General features: G+C 43.5%; 1 protein-coding gene across 1 annotated transcript in view; it reads left to right on the top strand.

Moving 5' to 3' along the window:
• Nucleotides 1–11859, top strand: part of SAMD12 (sterile alpha motif domain containing 12) — a 639318-nt gene that overhangs the window by 198757 nt on the left and 428702 nt on the right. The window lies entirely within an intron of this gene.

Below are 11859 nucleotides of genomic sequence, written 5' to 3'. Positions count from 1 at the left end.
TTGATCAGACTTTTTGATTGTTTTTTATTCATTTTTTTATGTTATAAAAAGTCACCAAAAATACGCTATTTTGGATTTTGGAATTTTTTTGCGCATACGCCATTGACCGTTCAGTTTAAATAATGATATATTTCTATAGTTTGGACATTTATGCACACGGCGATACCACATATGCTTATTTCTATTTTTATTTACACAGTTTTTTTATGGGAAAATGGGGGTGATACAAATTTTATTAGGGAAGGGGTGAAATGATCTTTATTAACTTTTTTTCCCCTTTTTTTGCAGTGTTATAGCTCACATAGGGGCCTATAACACTGCACACACATCTTTTACACAGATCACTGAAAAGCCATAGCTTTGCATTGTTCAGTGTTATCAGCGGTTGATTACTCAAGCCTGAATTTCAGGCTTGCAGCAATCAATCGCCGTTCGGACACACAGGAGGCAGGTAAGGCACCCTTCTGCTGCGTCCTAGCTGATCGGGACATCGCGATTTTATCACGAAGTCCCGATCAGCCCGACTGAGCTGCCGGGATGCTTTGACTTTCACTTTTAGACACGGCGATCAACTTTGATCGCCACGTCTATAGAGTTAATGCCGGACACGGCGATGTCCAGCATTAGCCACGGGTCCTGGCTGCTGATAGCAGCCAGGACCGTGCGGGTGTGATGCGAGCTCAGCTTCTGAGCTCGCTTCATAACCCTCCCGTGCCGCAGAGCCGGGTATACCCTACGTTAAATTAACCCTTACCTACACCCTCCCGTGCCGCAGAGCCTGGTATACCCGACGTTAAATTAACCCTTACCTACACCCTTATATAAAAGATGGGTTTTTGTTTCAAGTCCCATGCAAGTGTATGGTACTTCCAATACCTTAGTCCACAAGCTCCGCCCTGCATCTCCTGGTGAATGTGTCATTCCATTTTGCAAGCCACACCCCACCTCACAAAGGCACGCCCACATTTTAAGCCCCACCCCTTTTATTCTCTACCCTTTTTGTGCATCGGTCTGGCTTGCAAATCACGCCCAGTCCCACAAAGCCACTCCCCCTTCTATTTTCAGCTTACAATATCTTAATCACAAATCAGTCCCACCTTAGGACAGAAAATGAGGATGGGACATAGAGACAGGATATGAGGACACGATATGAGGATGGGATATAAGGATGGTGTATGAGGTCGGGATATGAAGACGGGATGTGAGGACGGGATATGAGGTCGAGATATGAGGATGAGTAAAATATGTGGAGAGAAAAAACACAGAAGTGGCGCCTTTCAGAGTTGTGCTGTATAACAGGCACAACTCTGCGATGCGTATAAGCTGGTATGCGGCAAGGTTCCGGGGCCGCTGACCGCTGGATCTGCTGACTGATGTTCTTGCTTGTCTCCTGTGCTGCAGGGTGTCACCCGGTGCCGGTGATGTGGAGCACTGCTTCTGTGGAGTCGGCAGATGCGGTCAGCTGGATGATCCCCTCGATGTGTGCTGGTACCTTGCGGCCATTGCGCTGTGGAGATCGGGGTGAGCAGTCGGGTGACACTATCCTTTAAGTCCTGATGATGTGGTGAGGAAAATAATCTTTAGGTTGGTGATCGGGAGCAGCTTTCTGCCGAGACCGCTGACAGGCAGTGGCAATAGTACAGGAGCAGGTTGCGGGAGATGCCACATGGGAATTTATCCCAGAAAAACCTTGGCGTGCGAAAGCGCTTCTCCGTTGCGAAAATAATGTGGCTGGAAGCTTCTTGGATAAGAAGGGGGGGATTTATTGACGGTTGGGTTTACAGAAATAAAGAACACAAAAGTAAAAAATAATAGATATAAAGCAAACAGGATTGGACAACGCGTTTCAAAAGGGCAACCTGCTCGAGATAGGAGGATGGGATATGAGGTTGAAATAGGAGGATGGGAAACGAGGTTGAGATATGAGGTCGGGATATGAGGATGGAATATGAGGTTGAGATATGAGGATGGGATGGGAGGTCGGGATAGGAGGTCGGGATAGGAGGCCGAGATAGGAGGCCGAGATATGACAATGGGATATGAGGACGGGATATGAGGTTGAGATATGAGGACAGGATATGGGGTTGGGATGTGACAACAATATATGAGGATGGGATATGAAGTGAAAGCTTCCTCCTTTGTTGATTTTCTTCCCAAAACAAGGATTAGGAAGGAAAAACCGGGCAATGCCGGGTAATCAGCTAATATATATATATATATATATATATATATATATATATATATTTAAATAAAGAAAAATAGCCATCACAGCTATCTAATACACGGGTGCACGCTGCTGTGGCAGATACTAAGTATAAAAAAAAGGTTGCAGCAGCACTCTTGGTCAAAAATGGAGGCTCTTAGCACACTTTGTGATCAAAACGTGTCCCCCATTCACCACGCGGAGGTGGCTTCACTTCGGATGGGACTCTAACACTTATTCCACTCACCTCTCCTGGGCATATAGACACTAAATAGGTGATATGCTGGATCCACTATCAATTAAAAAAACTCCTGTGAATAGGGAGGGCTGCATGGCTACAGAAGGTGCCACTCCCCTAAAATTGCACAGCAAAAAGAAAAAGACAAATAGCCAGCACTACTACATAATACAAGGGTGCACGCTGCTGTAGCAGATACTAAGTACACAGAAAAGAAGGTATGCCAAGCAAAGGTGAGTGGAAGGTCCGAAGTGAGGCCACCTCCGCTTGGTGGATGGGGGACACATTTGGATCAAAAAGTGTGCTAAGAGCCTCCATTTTTTGATCAAGAGTGCTGCTGCAACCCTCATATATATATATATATATATATATATATATATATATATATATATACATATTTATATATATATATATATATATTTACCTGTCCCAAACTCCCACTAGATCAGTCCCTGTGGTGCCTGGTCCCAGGTAAGCAGCACTCACTTCCTGCTTTCCTCTCGATATATATATATATATATATATATATATATATATATATATATATATTACTTAGCATGCTACGAACAGAGCCCCTGACGGCAATGTGAACAAAGCCTAATGCCACGCAGTGTGCAAATTTGCTGACCACAGCGATGCATTTGGACACAAAACCTTCCTTGTCAGCAGTCTCCTAGGCATGTAGCTGTGGCAATATGTCTCTGCCTAGGAGAATATGAAATTAAATGATCATATATCTGTACTTGATATGTTCGTGTTTGTGTGGAGAGATTTTTGTCACAGCACGGGGACCGGAGATCTGAATACTGTGTTTGCTTTGAACAATGGAGGACAAACAGAGCATGAAATTAGGTTGTACTCATCTACTATTTTTTTTATTTTTTTTTAAAAGCTGCTTTAAATACGAAGCGATATAACAAAGGGCGCATTTAGAGCGCGCAGGAACAGGATTCCAGGCAGACGCTCTGAATAAAGGGAAACCATTTTTGATGACTTAGAATGGAGCTTAAATGCAGCCCTTTAAAAAAATGTTCGGAATCCATTGTTGTACGCAGAAACGTTTTCTCACGCATTTAAATCGATACGAACAAACACCACGAGAGTGAGTTTGCCGTCGTATGAAATATTAACAACACCTTGCGCAAAAAGATAAAATGCTGGGACTCACAAATTTCTAACATTAAAGAAAACGAACGCGGAGGTTACCGCGCGCTTCTTTCTCTTCTTAATGTGTATGCGCCGGCTGGCTCGCCTCTATCTGTGAGCTGTCAGGAATCGTACAGGATGACAGAGGTGAGCGCAGAAAGAGTCACCTCTGTGGGTTTAAGTGTTTTCTGCCAAAGGTTAAAAGCCTGATAAAAGATGCAGAAAGTTACAGATAGAAAAGAAAACGCCAATGTACTGGATGTGGCCGCAAACACCTTGCCTGGATTTAGTATTAAGGGTACAGCTGGAGATTAACTAGTTACAGTCTAAGAGAATAAAATGCTGCATTATTTTTAGGAGACAGTATTATAGTAGTTATATTCTTGTATATAGGAGCAGTATTATAAGAGTTATATTCTTGTATATAGAAGTATTGTAGTAGTTATATTCTTTTATATAGGGGGCAGTATTATAGTAGTTGTATGAAACTGAATAAAGAGATAGTCGGCACCGCTACCCCGTGTGCTGTACTTATGTACATGGATCAAGCAGTTACTCGCGACCAACAACCCAGCAGCCGTGATCAGTCGGTGGGTTCCTCAGACTCAACCTTCAGTACACATGGCCCTTATGCTGCTGCTGCCACCTCCAGGCTCTGTCATTGTTCTGCTCTATGGTCTCCTCATGCTGATGCTGCCACCTCCATGCTCTCTCATTGTGCTGCCATGGATACTGCAAAACATAATTAAGGTGCTGGTCCCCAGTTTCAGAAATTGCTTGCATTAGGACTTTCCTACTCCTGATGCCACCTCCAGTCTGTCTCATTCAGCCACTATATGGTCTCCTCATGTTTCAACCAACTCCAGGCTGTGCCATTCAGCCACTATATGGCATCATCATGCTTCAACCAACTCCAGGCTGTGCCATTCAGCCACTATATGGTCGCCTCATGCTTCGGCCACATCCAAGCTGTGTCATTCAGCCACTGTATTGTCTCCTCATGCTGCCAACACCTCCCCGCTATGTCATTCAGCCACTATATGGTCTATTTCAACATCTTCATAAAACAAAAAGCCAGCCTTGGTGGGATCGGGAAACAGAAAGTGCAACAGCCGGAGCTGTTCGGGTGGGAGGTAACAAGCTGGTTTTGCAGATTTTCCGCTTCCTCTGGCCTCACCTGTCGTCACATCCAGGTAGCATTTACCATAATGGGAGCTGTGATGTAACTAGGGGGGGAGGAGCGCAGATCGCTCGTGTAAATGAGGAACATATGCAATCCAATAGCCTGAAAAAAACTAGTGAAATGGGAATCATAGTAAGACAATACTAGTGGGAATATTCTGGTGAAGATGGTAAAAAAACAAAAGAAAGCAAAATCGCTGAAATTATAAAAACACAGTCAGTTCATTGCGATCATTCAACACCGAGGATCCCAAGCGCATCGGTGTGCATAATCCATACAGCTTTAGGCCGTCTCAAGATAAGTTCTTTCATGTTTCCAGTAGTAGTGATTCTCTCTATGCCATAGAAGGTAAGACAATCGGGGTTACTGTTGTGATGAGATCACATGTGTTCGATAAGTCTGGCGGATCCAATGCCTGTTTTAAGCCATCTCTTATGATCTCGGAAGCGGGAGAAGAGAAAACGCTTAGTGGAGCCGATGTAGTAAAAGTTACAAGGGCAGAGAAGGGCATAGATTACTGATGAATTCTTTGATTTTGATTTTAGTGTCGCCAAGTCGTAGGAAGGCACCTTTCTGTAACTGAGGACATTGAATACAGGATCCGCATTTATATTTGCCTTTTAGTTCATTTTTGGCTAGCCAATTCTCATTAGATACTTTGGAGGAAAAAAGTAGAAGACACTAGCAAGTTTTTAAGGCTGGTGCTGCGTCCAAAGGTGATAAGTGGTTTATTCATGGCAATGTTCTGCAAGACAGGATCACGTTCAAGGATGTGCCAGTTTTTGTACAATTTTTTTTTTTTCATGATTTCGGACAAGGGTTTGAACTGGAAAGAGAAAACAAATCTTTTGGGTTCTCCTTACTTTGTTCTTTCTTTGTTTATTCTTTTTATATGTTTTGTGGATCAGTTCAGTTGAGAAACTTTCTCAAAAGAGGACATAAGCAGCTCTTTGGGGGTAACCTCTCTGAGCAAATCTAGTAATAAATTCTTTAGCTTGAACTTTGAATTGCTCTTCGGTGCTGTTGATCTAGAAAATCAATTATGTCAGTTGAAAATTTACTTTTAAAGAACATGGTCATCTGATTTTTATCATTTAGAAAATCAGAAAAGTATTTTTCTTCGCCTTCCCGGACGATGAAAACATCAACCACATAGCAGGTGTAAAGTTTTAAGTTTTTAACAAAAGGGTTTTTGGGATTGTACACCAATTTTTGCTCAAGGGTGGCAAGATATAAGTTAGCGAAGGTGCATGCCACTATCGTGCCCATCGCCGTTCCTGTCTTCTGTGTGTACCATTTTCCATCAAAAACAAAGCAGTTGTTCCCCAGGACCATTTCAAGACCTGTTGTAATAAAATCGACATATTCTTTACTTTTGTCAGCAGCTAGCAAAAAATATTTGACTAGCTGGACCCCTGAGTCCGGGGGGATCCGAGTATAAAGGCTCTCAACATCAATGGTAGCCATTTTGTAAATATTTTCCCAATGGAATTGTTCAAGTAGTAGAAGGAAGCTATCAGTTTCCTTTAAGTATGAAGGTATGTCATGGAGGATGGGCCGAAGAGGCCAGTCTGGATATCTAGTGGTGCTCCAATCCCTGGCACTATGAGCCTGCCAGGAGGTAAATCCAGACTCTGGGCAGAAAATACCATTGTAGCTTGTTAGCACAATTTGGTATTCGCTTTTCAGCTTTCTTTTTACTGATTATGCCCATTTCCACATTACTGTGTAGAAAACTCCATACTTTAGACAGGGTTTTAGTGGTAGGATCAGATTTCAGGGGGAGATAAGTATCTTCATTCTTGAGTTGTCTGTGTGCCTCCATAACATAATAATCTTTAGACATGACAACCACGCTGCCCCTTTGTCAGCCTTTTTAATCACCAGATCTGACCGAGATCACAACGATTTCAAAGCTCTCATTTCTTTGGTTGTAAGATTGCTGGGGGCTGGGGGGTAGATGAGGGATTTGACTACATTGACTACTTGGGCAGAAAAAATCTCAAGGCTGCTGCCAGGTTGTATTTGTGGTGTGAAGGTGGAGGGGTTGCCGCCGGTGAATTCACAAATATTTATTGTATCCTCTGTGGATTTAGCAGCGTGATGTCCTTCATCAAGCAAATCTAGGAGGCATTTCTTGTCAGTCAGGGATAGTGCCGAAGGAGCAAAAAAACAAAAAAAACAAGAGGTCCTATTGTAACTTGTGTTTCTCCTTCCTTTGTGATTTGTTCTTATTGGTTGCAAAGAACTTCTGGACGTTCATCCTGTGGATGTCTTTAAAAATATCAACCTCAAATGAGACCGTATCAAATTGGACAGGTATACAGTAGTTCAGACCTTTTTAGAGTAATTGTACACAATCTTCATCCAGCTCTACTGTGGATACATTTATTACAGTGGCTGGGGTTATGTTCTCTTGCTCCAAGTCATTTGGCATTTCGGTCTTTGCCTTTGTTTTATTGCCTCTGTCCCGCCGGAGGCGCTTGCCAATGGGGCTCCTGCGTTTTTTGGCTCCTCACTCTGCATGTCCCTTTGGTCCTCCGTGGGTCTAAGATCTTCTGTGGAACTTGAATCCGTATCTGATGTCCAATATTCTTTGTTTTTGTTTTTATTCCTAGTGGTTCTCCTGTTAGACGCTATTTTCTTTTTTTCTTTATCCTGTTGCCAAGTGAAAATGCGGTCATTATCATAGTCAACTTTGTCCCTTAGAAATGTATTTTTTTTCAGCTCTTTAATCTCTGCTTGTACCGGCACCAGTTTTTCTCCAGTATCTGGAAAAATTGTTGTACTTGTCCATCCAATAATCTTTTTCTAGATTCTATTTTACATTTAAGTGTCCTGTGCACATCAAAAATTCTCTACCTTACAGCCAACTGCTCCGATTGAAAAAAATCAACAGCACCGAAGAACAATTTAAAATTTAAACTTATTACTAGATTTGCTCAGATAGGTTATCCTAAAGAGCTGCTTACGTCCTCTTTGAGAAAGTTTCTCAGATTCCCTGCACTGAACTGATCCACAAAACATATGTGGTCAACTGGGGTGTTGCCATAGTGTAGTAGGGTCTGGTGGTATTAACCTTGGGGGGCAAGATGTTGTTAATCCCGTTGGCAACCGCCGTCAACCAACCCAAAACTGTTTTCAATAAAGGAATGTCCACAGTAGGAATTATGCAAGAACTGGAACTTTTACTTGTAATTCTTAAGAAACAGTCTTTACAGTTATGCAGTTCCTCTAGAGGCAACCGGGACACAGAATACCTCACAGGCTTGCTGGGACTTGTAGTATTGAGAATATCTATGCAGGCCACTGTGCTACTAATATTATTCTTGAGTTGAGTAGTAGTCACTAGAATTGTAGATAGAGCTTTATAACTCCCGTTTTGAAGTGGCTGCAGGTTCTTTAGGCTTTGGCCTAGATGAGATGAATTTAGATAGTACAGGTATTGTGCTTGGATGAAATCCAGGAGATAAGAGAGTGCAGGAACAAGAGAGCTAACTGTGAGACTACAGCCCCTTAAATATTAGGGGGTTGGATTAAAGCCCATTGGTTGCTAAGCCTGTGGTTCCTGTATCCAAGGAACTCTGGGTATGTCACATGGCAGTGCTTCACATGACTAACACTTCTGTACACATTTGTACAAACTTTATACATATTGACAATGCATACACAATATATACAATGCATTTATATAAGACAATAGAAGGAGAGCAAAGGGGTGAACCCTGCAGGGGAGCCCTATGGACTGCAGGGACTCTTCCTGAGGGGACTTAGGGAGGGTACAAGACCATGTCCTTTACCGGTACACCACACATGTAAAAAAAAATAAACACAAAGAAAGAACAAAGAAAGGAGAACCAAAAGAGAAAAGATTTGTTTTCTCTTACCAGTTCAATCCCTTGTCAGAAATCATGAAAATAAAACTGTGCAAAAACTGGCACATCCTTAAACGTGATCCTGTCTTGCAAGACATTGCCATGAATAAACCACTTATCCCCTTTAGATGCAGCACTAGCCTTAAATACTTGCTAGTGTCTTCTACTTTTTCCTCCAAAGTATGTAATGAGAATTGGCTAGCCAAAAATTAACTAAAAGAACTATAAATGCCGATCCTGTATTCAATGTCCTCAGTTACAGAAAGGTGCCTTCCTAAGACTTGGCGACACTGAAATCCAAATCAAAGAATTCATCAGTTGCCGCTCAGAATGGGTAATCTATGCCCTTCTCTGCCCCTGTAACTTTTACTACATCGGCTCCACTAGACGTTGTCTCTTCTCCCGCTTCCGAGAGCATAAGAGATGGCTGAAAACCGGCATTGGATCCGCCAGACTTATCGAACACATGCGATCTCATCACAACAGTAACCCCGATTGTCTTAACCTTCTGTGGACTGTGTTTTTATAATTTCAGCGATTTTGCTTACTTTTGTTTTTTTTACCGTCTTCCTCAGAATATACCCTCTAGTATTGTCTTACTATGATTCCCCTATCACTAGTTTTTTTCCTCATTTACATGAGCGATCTGCGCTCCTCCCCCCCTAGTTACATCACAGCTCCCATTATGGTAAATGCTACCTGGATGTGACGACAGGTGAGGCCAGAGGAAGCGGAATACCTGCGAAACCAGCTAGTTTCCGCCCACCGGCACAGCTCCGGCTGTTGCGCTTTCTGTTTCCCGATCCCACCAAGGCCGGCTTTCTGTGTTATGAAGATGTAAAAATAAAAATCGTTATTTGTTAACAGGTGAGTGCAGATGTGATTTTCCTTACTGCGATTTCTATTTGAATGTCCTTCTGTCATGCGCCTGCTCTCCCCATACGTGACTACATTATTGAAATTATTGCTGCATTACCTGACGCTGAGTGGTGTCATTCTATCTTTCCTCTACTCCCTCAGTATATTATACTAGTTATATTCTTGTATATGTGAGGCAGACTTATAGTAGTTATATTACTGTACATAGGAGCATTACCGTATTATAGTACATATATTCATGTACCTAGGGGACAGCATTATAGTAGTTATATTCTTGTACACAGAGGACAGTACAGTGGTCCCTCAACATACGATGGTAATTCGTTCCAAAGGAACCATCGTTTGTCGAATCCATCGTATGTTGAGGGATTCGTGCAATGTAAAGTATAGGAAGTTATACTCACCTGTCCCCGCCGCTCCGGACCGCGTCCTCACCGCTTCCGATGCTGTCTTAGGGGCTCCCGATGCTGTCCCGCTGCTCCCGCGTCTTCTTCGGGATCCTCCGGCTTCTTCCGCATCTTCTCCGGTGTCCGGGCCTCTCTTTCTTGACATTATTACGTTGCAGCGCCAGGACAGCGTGCGCACGATGTAATAACGACGCCGGAAAGCGAGGCCCGGACCCCGGAGAAGATGTAGAAAATGCCGGAGGATCGCGAAGTGGACCCGGATCAGCGGGGATAGGTAAGTGAACCTGTCTGGGATCCTTAAACTGCTATCAGACAGCAGCTTAAAGGGGTAGTCCAGTGGTGAAAAACTTATCCCCTATCCTAAGGATAGGGGATAAGTTTGAGATCGCGGGGGGTCCGACCGCTGGGGCCCCCTGCGATCTCTCTGTACGGGGCCCCGGCTCTCCGCCGAGATAGCGGGTGTCGACCCCCGCACGAGGCGGCGGCCGACACGCCCCCTCAATACATCTCTATGGCAGAGCCGGAGATTGCCGAAGGCAGCGCTTCGGCTCTGCCATAGAGTTGTATTGAGGGGGCGTGTCGGCCGCCGCCTCGTGCGGAGGTCGACACGCCCCCTTCCCGCGGGCTGTCGGGGCTCCGTACCACTTTCCCTTGTCAGAAATCATGAAAATAAAACTGTGCAAAAACTGGCACATCCTTAAACGTGATCCTGTCTTGCAAGACATTGCCATGAATAAACCACTTATCCCCTTTAGATGCAGCACTAGCCTTAAATACTTGCTAGTGTCTTCTACTTTTTCCTCCAAAGTATGTAATGAGAATTGGCTAGCCAAAAATTAACTAAAAGAACTATAAATGCCGATCCTGTATTCAATGTCCTCAGTTACAGAAAGGTGCCTTCCTAAGACTTGGCGACACTGAAATCCAAATCAAAGAATTCATCAGTTGCCGCTCAGAATGGGTAATCTATGCCCTTCTCTGCCCCTGTAACTTTTACTACATCGGCTCCACTAGACGTTGTCTCTTCTCCCGCTTCCGAGAGCATAAGAGATGGCTGAAAACCGGCATTGGATCCGCCAGACTTATCGAACACATGCGATCTCATCACAACAGTAACCCCGATTGTCTTAACCTTCTGTGGACTGTGTTTTTATAATTTCAGCGATTTTGCTTACTTTTGTTTTTTTTACCGTCTTCCTCAGAATATACCCTCTAGTATTGTCTTACTATGATTCCCCTATCACTAGTTTTTTTCCTCATTTACATGAGCGATCTGCGCTCCTCCCCCCCTAGTTACATCACAGCTCCCATTATGGTAAATGCTACCTGGATGTGACGACAGGTGAGGCCAGAGGAAGCGGAATACCTGCGAAACCAGCTAGTTTCCGCCCACCGGCACAGCTCCGGCTGTTGCGCTTTCTGTTTCCCGATCCCACCAAGGCCGGCTTTCTGTGTTATGAAGATGTAAAAATAAAAATCGTTATTTGTTAACAGGTGAGTGCAGATGTGATTTTCCTTACTGCGATTTCTATTTGAATGTCCTTCTGTCATGCGCCTGCTCTCCCCATACGTGACTACATTATTGAAATTATTGCTGCATTACCTGACGCTGAGTGGTGTCATTCTATCTTTCCTCTACTCCCTCAGTATATTATACTAGTTATATTCTTGTATATGTGAGGCAGACTTATAGTAGTTATATTACTGTACATAGGAGCATTACCGTATTATAGTACATATATTCATGTACCTAGGGGACAGCATTATAGTAGTTATATTCTTGTACACAGAGGACAGTACAGTGGTCCCTCAACATACGATGGTAATTCGTTCCAAAGGAACCATCGTTTGTCGAATCCATCGTATGTTGAGGGATTCGTGCAATGTAAAGTATAGGAAGTTATACTCACCTGTCCCCGCCGCTCCGG

Source organism: Hyla sarda, chromosome 5 (assembly GCF_029499605.1).
Source record: "Hyla sarda isolate aHylSar1 chromosome 5, aHylSar1.hap1, whole genome shotgun sequence".
NCBI lineage: Eukaryota > Metazoa > Chordata > Amphibia > Anura > Hylidae > Hyla > Hyla sarda.
The sequence above is the reverse complement of the archived record's forward strand: the minus strand, read 5'-3'. Positions and strand labels throughout refer to the sequence as shown.